The sequence below is a fragment of the Syngnathoides biaculeatus genome, chromosome 7, assembly GCF_019802595.1.
Source record: "Syngnathoides biaculeatus isolate LvHL_M chromosome 7, ASM1980259v1, whole genome shotgun sequence".
Lineage (NCBI taxonomy): Eukaryota > Metazoa > Chordata > Actinopteri > Syngnathiformes > Syngnathidae > Syngnathoides > Syngnathoides biaculeatus.
Genome location: NC_084646.1, coordinates 31,501,314 through 31,519,784, shown reverse-complemented (window position 1 = coordinate 31,519,784; position 18,471 = coordinate 31,501,314). Strand labels below are relative to the sequence as shown.

Here is an 18,471-nt window from a genome sequence, read left to right as displayed (position 1 = left end):
AACGGGAGTCCGTTCCCAAGGTGAGGTGAAGAAGGGACCTCCCTGACCCCGTCGCGGTGTACCGCACACTCACAGGAGTAGCGATCCTGATGTCAGAATGCCCTGGTCGAGTCGGGCAACGGGCGATCAAGTGTCCCAAACGCCCGCAGTAAAAACAGCGTCCCTCTCGTCGCCGACGTAAGCGCTCCTCCGCTGAGCTGCCAAGCCCCTCCACTTGCATGGCTTCCGGTGAAGCTGACAACACGGGTGGCCGGGAAGCGGAAACAACCGGACTGCGACTCTCCCTCTCCTCCTCCCTCAGGCCCTCCATCTGTCTCTGCACGGTGAGGCGCTGGTCCACCTTGAGGGCCAATGCGATGAGGGAGTTAAGCGAAGGCGGAAGATCCATGGCCACGAGGTGACCACGGATCTGTGGGGACAGTCCCTCGTAAAACGCGTCATGGAGGGCTTCCTCATTCCAGCGGCTCTCGGCAGCCTGAATCCGGAACTCGATGGCGTAGTCGGACACTCGGCGACGCCCATGGCGAATTGTCATGAGTGACGACGCCGCCTGGCGTTCCGGAGCCGCATACTGGAACACCTGGGTGAGCGCGCAGACGAAGCTCGCCCATGAGCAGCAGGTCTCCGAGTTACGGCTCCACTCGGCTGTGGCCCATGCCTCCGCCCTCCCTGTCATGTGGGAAATGACGAAGGCGATCCGGGAGCGGTCCGTGGGAAAAGCGGAAGCTTGCAGCTCAAAGTGGAGATCGCACTGCGCCAGGAAGGGCTTGACGTTACCGGAGTCGCCTGAGAACTGCTCTGGTCGAGAGAGCGGAGTGATGGTGGCACGGGGAGGCACAGGAGCGGCCGCGCTAACTTGGGAGGCTAGCCACGGTTGCAGCTGGGTGCAGAGCTCCTGGATCTGGTGAGTCACACCCTGGAGAGCAGCCTCTTGCTCACCCAGGCGTTTGCCCTGCACTTGCAGCGCACGGCGAATGGCTTCAGAGTCGGCTGGGTCCATGTTCTTGGCTAGATCGTTCTGTCACGGACGAGACTCGGGGGTGGACCCAAATGCACGACTCAGGTGAGAGGTAAGCAGTGCGGAATAAGCCTTTAATCGTTCCAATGTCGGTTACCAGGGAGTCAGTCCAAACAAGCAGCAAGATCAGTAACGGCAGGCTTACGGGGTAGGTCGGGAGACAGGCGTTGGTCGGTACACGGGAGGTAGACGTCAGGAGTACGGTAGTGCGGGAACGAGGCATGAGAGGCAACGATCTAGCAGAGTCTCTGTCGTCCCCCGGGTCCTATATGTACTGGGTCTAATCGGAGGTCATGAGGCGCAGGTGTGACCCTTCCGATTAGATGGCCACGCCCAGCCCTGGCTCGAATCCAGGATCATGACACCCATGCTCAAGACCTTAAAATAACTTACTGAGTTGTTATACCCAAGTATGTAATTGTTACCAAATACCAATATCATAATTTATTGACATTGCACTGAGACAGACATTTTTAAAGAGGTCAATAGTCATTCAGTTTCAAAACTAAGTATTCATATAATCAAATAATTTTATTTTATCTTGATGTATTGTTATAATCTAGTGTAATTTATGGTGGTATATGTTCTCAACCCATTGAGCTAGCAATAGATGATCTATATCTATATCTACAAGCATGTTGAGGGGAAAAGTTTTCAACTTCAAGATAACACGGTACCATGGGAGAAAATTACCGTTCGCATTTAGATATATGGACAGACTAGTCTAACGTTGGAACTTAAATCAATTTAAAGGAAATCACAATCTCATACTTATTATGGTTAGACAGAAACATTACCTTCACTATATCCAAGAAATGTTTTCAGTGTAACTGAATTTCCTTTGACATGGCTCATGATGATGACTTTTAATGTAAATCCGCTTGCAGTACGCAAAGAAGCTAGGAACATGTGCTTTTGGCATAACTTCTGAACATGTTTAGTAAGGTTAGCTTGCATTTCCTGTTTCCGGGTGAAAATTGATTGTTTAGGATCAGGCTTTTTTTGTTACCAACGTTTATGAAATAAACAGAAATTAATGTCAAGACCAATGTTCCCTCTAATTTTTTTACATGTTTGACCAAACACACTAAACCCGTGAGTGCCCCCTTTGACCACTGTGAGCAACATCAGACGGTGGTCAGATCAGTGTCATCCATTGAAGTTACATGGTTTATTCAAAGATTCAGATTACAGCATTTACATTCCCATCAAAACATTTCTAAGAACAATTTAGTGTTTTTGCAAAATTACAATAAAAATGTCAACAAACAAAAAAGTACATTGCTAACAAAACCAAGCCAACTATAAACTATAAATCTGAATGCTCGCTTGCAACTTTGTTTCATTTTTTTTTTTAAGACAGAATGATATGCCCGTCTGTTTTTCTTGGTGTAAAACTGAATTATTGCTTGCAGAATATCTTTAGCAATGCATGTTGAAAGCTAAATGATGCTCCCAAACAGTTTTAAAGTTATGTTGCCTCCTATATTTAAAATACAAAATTAGCTTTTTGTGCACTGTATTGTCTGTGCTGTCATCCTCGATCAGGCTGTACCAAGGTGGGATTTTAACATTAGACACCATCTCATCCTGTACTTTCTACTTTGGCTTCAGACCAGACCTTTTTTTTTACTCAAAAAAGAGAAAATCTCATCCAGTTTCACCACTTTTTCTTCTACTATTCACATAACCCGACATTTATTCAAGCAACAGCACTTTTTTTTTTTTTTTTTTTTTTTTACTTTTACCATTACTATCAAGAGTAAACACAACACAAGCAGCTTGTCTAACTCTCTTTGCTCTACGTTGCCCAGACTGTGTGGTTGAACGGTATTTGTAATTATGAGTGTACCCCTTTAAGAGCCGTACGGGGGCGGAGTCAAGTCAACTAGCAGGAGACCATGTGGTTCCATGTTTAAAAAAAAAAAAAAAAAAAAAAGAGCCAGGCTGTGGTTCACTCCGCTGGATTGTCTCTTGTTTGCTCTGAGAATGTCTATGTATTTCTATTCGTAACAAATCTTACGTGCGTGATTTTTCGTGCTCAACTGTGCAGATTTGCGAGTGCGATGGTGCGCAGGCGCAATTGCGCCCGTCAAATCATAGTGAGTGCTTTATTGTAGAGTAGGTTAGGCTAGGAGTACATTGCCGTATCTGGAGCGACTGAGCCCCCAGCCTTTCTAATTCCACTTCTTTGGAGCCATGATCGGGGGTTAATAGTCCTCAATAGGAATTAAAAACAGTCACTACCGGGACACGTATGGGTACAGAGGCCTGGTCAGCTGGTCGGGCCCTGCGCGTAATGTTATTTCTGGGTTTTTTGGCAGGGCGTTGCAATTCACAATAACAAAGTGTGTCGTGGGTCAGCGGGTCAGGCCGCGCACGTTATGTTATTTCCGTTTTTTTTTTTTTTTTGCTGGCTGTTGCAATTCACAATAACAAAGCACGTCATTGGTCAGCTGGTCGGGCCGCGCGCGTTCTGTTATTACTGGTTTTTTTCAGGGTGTACGAGTACCAGGTTTTCGTTCGAAAACAGAAGCAAAACATTTTTTAAATTTTCATTCAAAAACCGATTTGTTCGAAAACGGGGACGTTCGAGAACCGAGTACTCACTGTAATTTATTTATATATTTCTTTGAAATTTGATCTGTTAATTAACTAAAGTACTGTTGTCAGAGATGCCAACCCCGATCAGTATGTCTTGGGAATATTTTGGATATTTTGTCGAGAACATTTGCATCCAAGCCAAAACAAACGCCACAAACTAAAAGAAACAAAACTAATATTTTCTGAATACTTTCATTTTATTTTCTTTGAATAGTTCGAGTGACAATATTGACAGCTATTTTTTATTTTTATTCTGTAACCCGGATTCAGTGCAGCAATTCAGGAAGAGTGCTCAAACTACGTAGAAATGAGTGTAATGGGCACATAAAAAAAAAAAAAAAAACGGAAGGTCGCACACAATTGAAATGGTCACTTTTTTAATGTGCCCATTTCGCTCATTTCTATGTAGTTTGAGCTCTCGTTGTTTTGATAGCGACCTGATGCTATAGAAGAGCTGCTACAAATTGTAGCCGAACAGAGGGCAGGAGCCGGCACTGTTACCCCTGTGGAGCGTCTTGCTCAAAGCGCTGACAAAAGTGAGGAATCAAGGGAATCAAGACTCTTAGGATTCATAAAATGTTTCCTCACAAAACACCATGATGCAGGAGACTCCGGAACTGGACCAAGTCATCAATGATGATGATGTCCAGTGGCCGTTAAATCCACCCAAAGCGAGGAGCTTGGCTGAGCAGTTCAGGAGGTCGGTACGACGCCAAGCACCAGGGTTCCTACGGGGCGACTCAGGCCGACGTCCACGAGGAGGGTCCCAATGGCAAAGCAGGAACCAAACAGGAGCAGGTGACAGTTGCGGACGAAGCACTGCTGAGAGCTGGTCGAGAGGCGGTTGTTGCTGACGCTGGTGCTGGCCAAGCACCACCGAGGCATGGTTGAGAGGTGGTGGCTGCTGCTGCTACTGCTGGTTGAACGCCCCTGAGGCGTGGTCAAAAGGTGGCGCCTGCTGGTCAAGTGCCGCCGAGACGTGGGCGAGCGCCACTGAGGTGTCTCTTTTTTGGGACTCCAGTCAGAAGTATTTTGTAATTGCAATACTTATTTCTTGATATCCAAAAATAATTATCTCAGTTTTGTTGTGGTTTAGTTGACGAACATTTTTGTTCATCCGATTATTTATTTATCTGGTTGAAACAGTGACACAACACCTCAAATGAACAGTTGTCATCTGGGGACACCGCTAAATACATTTTTGTGTCATCTGCAAAGCTATGACAGTCAAAATTAAAGTTTTGAAGAATTTGACCCAAGGGTATAGCCTCTACAGGCTAAACAAGGGTTCCAAAAACTGACCCGTGAGGGACCTCATAGGTTATTGCCATTTGTTGAAATTGAGCAATTCCAATGGTTACAAAGTAGCTTCTTTCCTCCAGGTAGGACCTCAACCATTTAAGAACCGTTCCATTGAGTCCTACCCATTTTTCCTACCTGTTTAGCAATATGTTATGATCCTCTTCTTTTCCTTTTGGCTAGTCCCGTTAGGGGTCGCCACAGCGTGTCATCTTTTTCCATCTAAGCCTATTCCGTGCATCTTCTTCCCTAACGCCCACTGTCCTCATGTCCTCCCTCAAAACATCCATCAACCTTTTCTTTGGTCTTCATTTCGCTGTTTTGCCTGGCAGTTTTGTGAATGGTGACGTGCAAAGTTTTTTCTATCGTTAATTTTTCCGTTTGGTGTAAAAGTTCCGATGTTGTTTAAAGCAAATGTAAACGTAGTGCACAAAAACGCGTTTGACGTTTTAAGCAAAGCCAGATACTTGGAAAAATTGAAGGACATCGGCGGCAAAGATCCATATGAATTTCAAGCAAGCGACTCGAGTGACTATGTGGAAGGCTACCCTGACATTACATATCTGATATCATTAATTATCACGTGAATTCTGTGAGCGCATATACCCTTGATGAACTCAAGGCTTAGAAGTCTCTACAAGCCTACAATGACTTTGTAAATGGGTGGGTTCTAGATGTACGGCAACGGGTAATCGGTAATCAGTGTCTCATGCTGGCTCGAGACATCCTCAGAGGTCTACCGATGCACTACTACGTCTCTGGATCATATACCAAAAAGATGGCTGCATTCTCTCCGGTCATTGTATGTGAATGGCTGGTCTTGGAGAAATGTGTTCACACGTGGCTGCCCTTCTTTTAGCAGTCGAGTCGTAATTCAGTAAAATTACGGGATAACAGGACAGTTATAGAAGGAGAGGTCTTACTGGTTACCGCCCTCTGCAGTTAAAAATGTAAGTCAATTTTTTTTCTTTTAAATAATTCTCTGTCATACCTTTGTGTAGAATACATAGTTTATTCATTCCTTGTTGCCTCAAGTATTTATTTGAAAATGTTACGTGTCACGAAATTATCCGAGCAAACTTTATAGTGTCTCTTTGTTGGTTCAGGAAGAAATCCTCCTCGGTTCATCCTCGACAACCATAGGTTCCCTCTTTCTGTCGACAGTTGCTTAGTTTTACTTCCCTGGTTGACAATGACCTTTGGACTATCAAAATACTACCTCTTTGTTTGCCCAGATTCAGTGCAGTTAGTACAGGCCCAAACTGCACATGTGTGGCCCATATTATCGGACGAAAGGGGCTTGCTTGCTTTGTTGACATAGACGCTTCCCTTGCTTCAGACACACAAAATGCCAGACAAGGGACTCCTGGGACTGTAGTGACGTCATCGGAAACCTAGCCATATAATCACTCTCTTGCCTCTGAACATGTCCAAACCATCTAAATCTGCGCTCTCTAACCTTGTCTCCAAAACATCCAACTTTGGCTGTCCCTCCAATGAGCTCATTTCTAATCCTATCCAACCTGTTCACTCCAAGTGAGAACCTCAGTATCTTCATTTCTGCTACCTCCAGTTCTGCTTCCTGTTGTTTCTTCCGTGCCATCGTCTCTAATCCGTAGATCATGGCCAGGATAGGATTATAAATGAGCTCATTAGAGGGACAGCCAAAGTTGGATGTTGTGGAGACAAGGTTAAAGAGACCTGTAGTTCTGCTTCCTGTTGTTTCTTCAGTGCCACTGTCTCTAATTCGTACATTATGGGTGGCCTCACCACTGTTTTATAAACTTTGCCCTCCATCCTAGCGGAGACTATTCTGTCGCGTGGAACACCAGACACCTTCCGCCAACTGTTCCACCCTGCTTGGACCCGTTTTTCACTTCTTTAACACGCTCTCCATTGCTCTGTATTGTTGACTCCAAGTAAGAGAAATGGAGTAGGGGTTGTTTTAAAAGAAGAGCTGGCTAAGAATGTCTTGGAAGTGAAAAGAGTATCAGATCGAGTGATGAGGCTAAAATTTGAAATTGAGGTAATTGTGTATAATGTGATTAGCGGCTATGCCCCACAGGTAGGATGTGACTTCAAGTTGAAAGAGAAATTCTGGAAGGAACTAGACGAAGTAGTCCTGAGCATCCCAGAGAGAGAGAGTTGTGATTGGTGCAAATTTCAATGGACATGCTGGCAAAGGTAACAGGGGCGATGAAGAAGTGATGGGTAATTACGTCATTCAGCAAAGGAACTTTGAGGCGCAGATGGTGGTGGACTTCGCAAAAAGTATGGAATTGGCAGTGGTGAACACTTATTTCCAAAAGGGAGTGGAACATAGAGTGAGCTACAAGAGCGGAGGTGGAAGCACGCAAGTGGATTTTATTTTGTGCAGACGGTGTAATCTGAAGGAGGTTACCGACTGTAAGGTTGTGGTGGGGGAGAGTGCAGCTCAACAGCATAGGATGGTGGTGTGTAGGATGACTCTGGTTAGTGGGTAGGAAGACTAAGAAGACAAAGGTAGAGCAGAGAATCAGGTGGTGGAAGATGAGAAGGGAAGAATGTTATGTGGCCTTCCGGAAAGAGGTGAGACAGGCTCTAAATAGACAGGAAGAGCTCCCAGAAGACTGGAATACTACTGCCAAGGTTATCAGAGAGGCAGGCAGGAGAGTACTTGGGGTGTCTTCTGGTTGGAAAGGGTAGAAGGACTTGGTGGTGGAACCCCAAAATATGAGAAATCATCCGAGGAAAAACAAATGCAAAGAAGAAGTGGGACATGGAGAGGAGTGAGGAGAGGCGAAAGGAATACATTGTGATGCGACGTCGGGCAAAGGTAGAGGTGGCAAAAGCTAAACAAGAGGCATGTGACGACATGTACACCAGGTTGGATACGAAAGAGGAAAAAAGGATCTCTTCAGGTTGGCCAGACAGAGGGATAGAGATGGGAAGGTTGTACATGAACATGCATGTTCTCTGGAACATGAAAAAGTTTGGTTAAAAGTTCAGTTCCATTTGATTCAAGTCTCCTTTTGAAAAAAAATCATTGGGAAAATACGGCTGTTGGTGTGTATTTCAGACAATGCATATCGACAGGAAATATGATACTTTACAGCACAGGTGTCAAACTCAAGGCCCGAGGGCGACATCCAGCCCGCCGCATTATTGTATGTGGCCTGCGAAGGCAAATCATGTACCTGTATATCAACTTGCATGAATTTTGTGATAATCTGTAACAAAATTTCAAATTTTTATACCATAAATGATAAAACACATTATGCTTGATTTCTGATTCAAAACTAATTCATGAATGAATTCATAATTCATGAATAATGTCATGAGGCGAAAGATTTTCATGGATTCACGGTCATAACGGCCCTCTCAGGGAAATCGTAACTACAATGTGGCCCGTGACAAAAATGAGTTTGACATCCCTGCTTTACAGTAAATCAGAAAAATTGAAAACATCAAATTGAACTGATGTAATTTTGGGGGTAAATGTCTTGTTAATGGTATAGATCAGTGGAGAATGGCTGACACAGTGAATGTATCACAAACCATGATATCTTAAAGAACATCTCTGAATGCACAATATGTAACCTGACAGAGGATGGACAGAACTCGTGTTATCTATTTATCCATTGTTTGTACCACTTACAGTACAAACAAAGGCGATGTTCAGAGATGATGAGCCACACAATGTAGTTATGGGAAAGAGTAGTGGAGGGCAGACTCGGGACAGAAGTAAGTATCTGCGAGCAACAGTATGGTTTTATGCCTACAAAGAGTACCACAGATGCATTATTTGCGTTGAGGATGCTCGTGGAAAAGTACAGAGAAGGTCAGGAGGAGCTTCATTGTCTCTTTGTAGACCTAGAAAAAGCCTATGACAGAGTACCAAGAAAGGAACTGTGGTACTGCATGCGCAAGCCTGGTGTGGTGGAGAAATATGTTCGAAGAGTACAGGACATGTATGAGGGCAGCAGAACAGCGGTGAGGTGTGTTGTTGGTCTGTCAGAAGAATTTAAGGTGGAGGTGTACGTGTTTTTACTTAAATAAGAATTAAAATAGCAATTTACTATTTGGGAGTTGGCGGTTTGGAACTTAAACTCATGTACATTATTTCCTATGGGAAAACATATTTAGGAAGATGAACAACTCAGTCGTTGAACACTTCACAGCAACAAATTACAGGGATACCTATACTGATGAAATTCATTCATTCCGGAAGTCATTTCGGAATGTGATGTTTTCGTAAGTAGAATCGCATTTTACATGTAAATAACGTAATCTGTTCCAAGACCCCCCACTGCTGAAAATAAGCATTCAATGTTCATAATTTAAAGAATAATAAAAAAAAGTGTTAATTTACTTTTGCGTTGGTTCACTAAGGGAAGAAAAGGGTGAGTGACAAACCAACATACCGCATGTTTATGTTCAGTGGAATTTGGGGAAATTTCCTTTGTACCAGAAGACAATATTTTTTCAAGGAAGCCCTTCATAACCTGAATATTTCATTACTAGAGACGTTCATAAGTAGATGTACCACTGGATATTCAAATTCCGAGGTGCCACTGTACAAGCGTTTCACAATTTGGAATCCTGTGCGCTGGCATCTTAATGTTTTTTTGTTAATCCAAATATTTTTAAAGCTGCTGTAATGTTAGACACTTTCATTTTGTAAGTAATTAAATTAAAATAGCACACAATAGACAACAGGCAATTCACACACTGTACAACATTCCGGTTTCACCACAACCACCGTCTTAACCACTTGTGGTTAGCTTATTCTTTATCACTTAGCTTCTCTGCCCTTTCTCCTCTGCCTGGGTGGTGTCTGTGTCCAAGCCTCTGTCTTCTCATTCCACAAGCGTTGACTCCCTACCAAGTTTTTTTAAAATAATTTTCTGTGTAGCATTGCATTTTTCGTCTACTCTACCCCAAATAGAACTGTTTTCATTGTGACGCAGCTGTAAATATTCTCACTCCTTCATATTTATTTTATAGTTTGCTGACCATATTTATTTTATAGTTTGCTGACTTTTTTTATAAGATGTGTAGGCTTCCTGTCAATGACATTTTAGTCATCATGAGTTCTAGTTCCTCAGGTTGTGGACTGAAGTCGAGAGTAAAGAATTATTTTGAAATAAGTAAAGCCAGTTGGCCTGCATCCATCTTCCTCATGGTTTGTAATTGTATTTCCAATGCTTCTCAGTCTTCATGAAAACCCATAGAATGCTGACGTGGCTCCAACCATAATTAATTTATTTGGTCTTGCCACTCATCTCTGCTACTCCCCTCAACCCATAAAGGTCATCGTGAAAAAGGTTCAAGGTATGGGCAGTGAAAGATGTAAAGGAAACGTTGTGGCTTCTGTCAGAGGTATTGCTAGAGTCTTCTCCCACTAGAGTACTGCATGTGTACATGCACACGTGTGCGTCCTCTGATTTGTGTTGATTGAGAGTTATTTTGTATGATGCACCCTTTGACTGACAGGCTTAACTTTTTTAACTACCATAGGGTAGGAGTTGAGTAAAAAGAGACTACCGTATTAGGTGTTAATGGCAAAATGGAAGCATAATGAAATCTCTTGTTGGATTTCCTTTTTTTGGAAAGCAACAGATGCAGTGCCAGACATCCAATTTGAGAATAACTGCATGGTTGTGCATTTTAATGGTCATACAGAAGGAAAAACAACTTAACCTAAATGTGTTATTGTACTTTTGCTTCAGTCTGCTCATATTTTTTCAGAGTTTGACTTTTTTTCTTCACAGTGCGCTGAGCCTTGTGAGAGTTCCAAAAGAATTGTTTTCTCTCTAAAATCCTTTCTTTAGATCAGGCCAAGTCAATTCTGGCTGACCTTAGTCATTTCCTTTTTAATCAATCCAGGTTTCTACCATATGGTCACAAATATAAGCTGCCAAGAACCAAGATCAAAAGACTTGTCCACTTATTTGTCCCTGTTGAAGAATTTTTAAATATGTCTTTGCGTCTTTAATGCTGACTTTTGCATGAATTGCTCCCCTGGACAAAGGGATGATACCTTTGCCTTATTATCATGAATGACAGCTTCTGTTATTTACTCGGTTTTTTTTTCGGAATATTTTTTTTTCTCATCAAATTGAATTTTAGCATCTTCCGTTGTTCAAAGTATGTCCCCACTGACGTCCTATGCTTGCAGTGACAACATTAGAAAGAAAAAACAGGAAAAAAGTTATTGTTGCAATCTAGCAATTTGGGAGGTATATTTGGCAACTTTCTGACCCTTCTAAAAACGATGAAAAAAGTGACTAGCAAGTCTAACTCCCGCTAAAAACAGACCACATGCACAATAGTTTTCACAGTGGTGGAAGTCACTTGTGGTTGCAAAAGTATTGATTTATCAACACATTGGAAACTTTGTACTCGAGTCAGTAAGCGAGCGAGCAGGCTTACGCGCTCGCGTGACTGTGCAAGCAAGTAACTTGAGTGGGTAAGTGAACAGGCAAAGTCTCCTGCCGCAGTATTTTCACCTCCCTTGTGCTACACTCTGCTTTGCAGCTGTTTTAACTAATGACAAGTTGCCTCAAGCACAGCATGTCCACACACATTTAAAGAACCGACTCAGGTTACCTTTGTTTAAAGTACTAGCATGAAACTATTGTTTTATCTATATTTAATTGTTCCTGTTTGAGTCTCATGAACTGAATAAGGGATCTGTACAAACAAACAGACCTCAAATTTTGAGTGCTTGGATGGAGTGCTGGAGGGCACTCCAGCTGGGACTTAAAAGTACAGATTGCTGCATATTTGTTGTAAATTAACGAGAGGAATAAATCCTACTATACTTCTGGCCGTGCCACCCTCGCTGGCCCCCTCTATGTCACAACTCAGCTTCCTAAACCAATGTTTGACTGTCTCTGTGATTTCATCTTCTTTTGTCTGTTGTTGTAGATTCCCGTTAGTTCTCATTAAAAGTATAAAATTGATGAGCGAGAGAACGTAAATTGATTTATTGTAACAAACCAAGGGTTATGAGATTGATCAACAATTAATAAAAATAAGAAGTTTTTGTCCTCATTTTCCCCAAGTGTTATGCACAGAAAACAAGTGACGTGGTGCCCTATAAATCAAAAAGCAGATTTACGAGTAATCTAAAAATGACATCAAACTGGAAGCGACATGAGCACCCCTCCCAGCGACTTTATCTATTGCACATAAATTATATAATATTTATTCTGGTAATCACTAAACTGGTCATGCTGGAGAATGTTGCAGGCATTTGACCACTTTTTCGCTTTTACTTCAGTCATGTGGTCAGTGTGAACCTGGTGTTATCCTTGTGGATTGCAGGGCGGCAATAATAGTAAAAATAATAATCCCCATGTTAAATCTGTCAAATTTTGTGTTCCCTGACAAATGCCAATTGTTCTGCATTGTTGGGCTGTAAACGTTGGCCCCACTTGTGAACGTGATCCTCCTTATACCATGCTCATGGAGCTGGTTTCTGACTATTTGAGCCTAAACATGCTCATTTAGTGGCCTACTGGAGGTCATTTTGTAGGACTCTGGCAGTTCTTCCTCTTGTTCCTCTGTACATAAAGGAGGAGATTATGGTCCTGCTCCCGGTGCACTGACCTGTCTTATAGGATCTCCTCCATGCTCTTGACACTGTGCTGGTAGATACAGCGAAGCTTTTTACCACAGTGCGAATTGATGTGCCATCCTGGATGAGCTGCACAACTTCTGTGGGATGCACTGCCTAATATGATCACAAATGGTGAAAGCACTGGCAACATGTAAATAACATAAAAATCAGCCAGAAATGTTGAGGACAGGGAAATGTTGTGTGGATACCACCTGGAGAACTATTTCTTTTTAGAGTTTTCTTGCAAAACTGCCAATTATTTCCACAAGTCAATTTCCACAACAGTGAAATTGATTTGCAACTAGCATTGCTTGCTAAAATCCCAAAGGTGTGAATGACCTGGAATGACAGTGTTGTTTAAGTATTCTCTTTAATTGTGAAGCTTTAAGTCTGAAGATATTAAAATAAAATGCTTGAATTTAAAAGTATTGGAACATTTTTATTTGTGCAGTATGAGATCATTTGTAGGTATCCATCCATCCATCCATCCATCCATTTTCCTACCCGCTTATCCTCAACAAGGACGCAGGGAGTGCTGGAGTCTATCCCAGCTGTCAATGGGCAGGAGGCAGGGTACACCCTGAAGTGGTTGCCAGTCAATTGCATCATTTGTAGGTATCAAAAGATTATTTTTGAGACTTCTGCTGGGTCTAATATCAAATTAGAAAATGGGCTTTCAATATTATCTTTTAGTGAAGGTCTGAAATAATTTTTTCTCCTCTAGTTGTCATAATGTCCTCTTCTGTGTGGTCTAGTAGTCCACAACCCTACTTTGGCCTTCACCCTCTCACTCTACCTCCCTGTTGGCCACTGAACCTCATTTTCTACACCTCTTTTGGTGGCCTAAACTTCTAAGAACCCCATCAAGTTCTGGTTGCCCATCCAATATCATTATCCAAACTATAGGAAGTCACTGGAGAGTATAAAGGCCTATTACTTTGAGGGTAAAATTAACAGGTGCAGTAGTGTTTGTTTCATCTTTCCACCATTGCAGCTGTATAATGGAAATAATACACAAAATGAGACCTGGTAGGGCAGTGGCAATGGATTTTTATTTCTTATTTTACCTTTTACCACAAGTACTTGAGATAAACACAGACGTTCAGATAGCTTTTTGATCATTTTGGGATTGGCGGGACACTAAGAAATATGTTGTAATCTTAAAGTAACTACACATAAAAAATAGGTAAGTGTGAGTAATTCACATCATTACTCATTTTTGGGGCAGCACAGTATGTATGTATGTATGGATGGTCACTTATGGGACGTTATACTCTATGTATTATATTTAAAAACATTTTGCGGTCTTGCACCATCATGCATCACAGACACTAACAAATAGAGTCCCTTGTGAAAGTATTCGGCCCCCTTGAACTTTTCAACCTTTCGCCACATTTCAGGCTTCAAACATAAGTATATAAAATAAACATTTTTTGCCAAGATTCAACAACAAGTGGGACACAATGGTGACGTGGAATGAAATTTTATTGGATATTTTAAACTTTTTTTAACAAATAAAAACCTGAAATGTGGGGCATATTATATTTTTCGGTCCCCTTGCATTAATACTTTGTCGTGCCATATTTTGCTGCAATTACAGCTGAAAGTTGCTTGGGGTAAGTCTCTATCAGCTTTACACATCGAGAGACTGAAATTCTTGCCCATTCTTCCTTGCAAAACAGCTCGAGCTCAGTGAGGTTGGATGGAGAGTGTTTGTGAACAGCAGTCTTCAGCTCTGCCCACAGATTCTCGATTGGATTCAGGTCTGGACTTAGACTTGGCCATTCTAACACCTGGATATGTTATCTGTGAACCATTCCATTGTAGATTTGGCTTTATGTTTTGGATCATTTTCCTGTTGGAAGATAAATCTCCATCCCAGTCTCAGGTCTTTTGTAGACTCCAACAGGTTTTCCTACAGAATGGTCTTGTATTTGGCTCCATTCATATTTCCATCACTTTTAACCATCTTCCTGTCCCTGCTGAAGAAAAGGAGGCCTAAACCATGAGGGTGCCACCACCATGTTTGACAGTGGGGATGGTGTATTCAGGGTGATGACCTGTGTTGCTTTTACGCCAAACATATTGAAATGAAAGTTGATAGTTAATGAAATGATAGTAAGTTTCGGCTGTGCTAGTTTCAGGTTCACCAATCAGACATTCATTAAACAGGACAAAAAAGGAAGCAAAGACACCAGTTCACGTCTCGTGAGGAGAGAGGAGAGGAACTGTCTTGTACAATTCACCACTGCACTCTCTGATTATCCTCTCCTCGGCACCTCTATTTATTTAGTTTTGAGACGCCCCTTATTTACATGGATGTTATAAAAAGGAGATGACAAGCAAAACAGTTTGAAACAAGGTGTAAATGTTTGTTCATGTGCGTGTGCATGTGTGGAAGATTGCTGAATACATGTGTGGTCATCATTTCTTTAACAGGCAGCAGTTCTAACAGTTCTGATGATTAGATGTTTTTGTTCTTGCTATCTCCTGCTAGGAGGCTGCCACGTTATCTAGGGCAGAGCAAAGCATTTCTTTATTGGAAGCAAATGTATGATAATTATGATCACAATTATTCCTACATTTCCCCCCTGTTTATCCTACATTTGCTACCACGTTTTCTAGAGCAGAGCAAAGCATTTCTTTATTGGAAGCAAATGTATGATAATTATGATCACAATTATTCCTACAGCTAGATTTGCTATTGTATTATTTATTTATTTTTTGGCCGGGTTGGGTGGATGCCACCATTTATGTTTCTTTCCGTTTTTCGTTTGCTTGAATAGTTTTACCACGCCTCCTTAAGGTGGATTGGTGTTAGTCCCCATGTCTGTCTTTTCGAGTAAGGGATGGGGATGGTTTATAGATTTTTGTTTATTTAGGTTCATGTTGTGTTGTTTAGTTTAAGTTGCACAGACATTATGTTAATCCAAGTCACTGTTTTGATAATATTGTAATTTGTATGCTTATGGAAAGTACAAGTCATAAAATTGTTGATTTAAAGATTACAAGTTGGAATGTCAGGGGTCTTAAAAATCTCAATAAATTAAAACAGGTTATTAATGGAATTAAATTACTGAATGCTAAAATAGTACTCCTTCAGGAGAGTCATTTGACTGATTCAGAAATCAAAAAGGTAAGAAATAGGTGGCCTGGAAATGTACTATATGCATCATACAATAATGATCCACGGGGTCTTTTAATTCTTATTCACAAAACTATACCATTTCAAATCACTAATACAATTCAGGATCCAGCAGCGATATGTGATAATCCAAGGTACTGTTTTCTCTCTCGCATTAAATTTGGTATGTGTATATGGTCCAAATGAGGACAATCCTAAATTTTTTGAAGACCTTTTTCTCACAATTTCTGCTTTACATGGGTCAATTACAATTGGCGGTGACTTTAATTGCACATTAAATCCTGTATTGGATCGTAATACAGGTTTAGATCCAAGTAAAGCGAAAATAAGGAAACATTTAAAACAATATAGTGTTGATTTAAATTTAGTTGAAATTTGGAGATATTTTAATCCATCTAAAATTGAATTTTCATGTTATTCAGGCTCCCAGAAATCTCGATCGCGCATTGATTATTATTATTGATTATTATTGATTTTTTTCTCTCTCAAAACTTCTGTCAAAGGTTAAAAACTGCTGGTATGACAGTATAGTGATTAGCGACCATGCACCAATATCTATGAATATTCAAATAGACAAACTTTGTCACTGCCCCTGCAATTGGCAATTTAAATCTATATGGCTGCAGAATGAGAACTTTGTTTCCTTCATAAAAAGTAAAATTGATTTATTCTTTTAAATTAATACAGATCAAACGGGAGCCTGTACAAAATGGGAAGCATTCAAAGCTTACATTCGAGGAGAAATTATTATACAAGTTCTAAATGAAGAGTTTGTTTTCAAAACGAGACATAGGCATTTTTTTCAGATTTATGAAACTCACGCCAAAATTATCCATTCGGAGCTGGACAATTTTGGCCCGAGTTTCGTAAATCTGAAAAAAATGCCCATGTCTCGTTTTGAAAACAAACTGTTCAAATCTAAACTACAAAAAGCAAAGATGTGTGATTTAGAGAAGCAAATAAAGGAGTTAGAAAATGATTTAGATCAGGTAGATGATCCACTTAAAAATAAAGAATTGCTATTTTCAAGAAGTAAATATAATAAATCATCTACAGATAAAGTGGCAAAAAGTTTATTATGGCTTAAGCAGCATTATTACGATCAAGGTTAAAAAGCGGGTAAACTTTTGGCATGGAGGATTAGGAAATTACAAACAGAACGGGCAATTAATAGCATAAGGACATCCAATGGAGATTTGATTGTTGACCCTCAAGAAATTAATAGTACTTTCAGGGATTTCTATGAACAATTGTATAAATCTGAGATACAACAGACTTCGTTTGAGAGGGATGCATTTCTTGATGCACTTATATTTCCAGTGCTACACTAATGGTGCTCCTGGGCCCGATGGACTGACTATAGAATTTTATAAAGCATTTCAAAAACAATTATTGACTCAATTGATGGACATGAATAAAGAATCAGATAATAAGGAGACTCTTCCTCCTACATTGAGACTTGCGTTGATTACCCTGATCCTCAAACCTAATAAGCCTTCCACAGAATGTTCCTCGTGTAGACCAATAAGCTTGATGGGATGCGATACAAAAATACTTTGCAAAGCCCTGGCAATACGATTGGATCAGTATATACCTAGTTTAATACATAATGATCAAAACGGTTTTGTTAAAAAACGTCAAGCATTTCACAATATTCGAAGAGTTTTGAATATATTACATGAAAAGGCAGAGTGTAAAGACACAGCACTGCTGTTGTTGGATGCATGTCAGGCCTTTGGCAGAATTGAATGGTCATTTTTATTTAATGTTCTACCGCGGTTTGGACCTGGATATAATTTTCTTAAATGTTTAAAAATGTTATATACAAACTGTCTGAACAAAAGATTATTGGAAATCTATTGTTCAGACAATTTCTATAATAGTTGGAATTCAGGTTCCTCATTGCGCAACACTGTGTATTTTAGGTATATATCCCAAGGATTTTGCTGTTAATAAAAAGAAGGCCACGCTTATAGACTTTGGTCTCCTGCAGGTCAGGAGAACAATTGCATTATTTTGGAAAAAAAGTGGACGTTCCTTCAATAAAAGTATGGATGTTGGAAATGGCATCTTGTGTTGCACTGGAAAGACTCACATATATCATGAGAGGAGACCCTTAGAAGAGTTTTTGAAAAAAATGTGAATTATTTGTAATTTGTGTGCTTTCTTTTTTTTAAAACACTATTATGTATGTGCATATTGTGTTTTTTTTTTTACTGTTATTGTGTTGTTTTTGTAAAATTATATATGAAAAATGAAATCAATATGTTGTTTATAAAAACATGTACCTTGGTCCAGGGACATGTGATCCATGTCTGGTGAAGTCAGTCTCCCTTGTGTCACTGACAACTCTAGCACAGATCATCCAAAAATAATTTATTTTGAAAGAGGGCAACGTATTAGCTGGGTATTATACAATTTTAACCAAAACTTAGAAATTCATATGGGTGATCTAGTATCAAAGAAGACCCTGAACTGGTTGCCATCTTATATAAAAAAACGACCCGAGAGTGAGTATTAAGCTCTGTGTGTGTGCTTGTGTGTGTATATACAGTTTATATATATATATATATATATATTTTTTTTTTTTTTTTATTTTTTATGTAACATTACAGATCTACAGTCTTAGTATAAATATACTTACAAACAATACAAAAATAAACTGTTGTCAGCCTGTGTTGTGGAAACAAGAAAAAAAGCCAACTGAGATTTCTGTTGCAAGATTAAGACTGGAACCATGTTTAGTCCCCATCCAATTCCTAGTGGTTCATTGTATTTTTTAGGGATTGTCAACCTTTT

General features: G+C 40.5%; 1 protein-coding gene across 6 annotated transcripts in view; it reads left to right on the top strand.

The window, feature by feature from the left end:
• gmds (GDP-mannose 4,6-dehydratase) overlaps nt 1-18,471 on the top strand; it is a 262,351-nt gene that overhangs the window by 130,580 nt on the left and 113,300 nt on the right. The gene's annotated exons all lie outside the window — the stretch shown is intronic.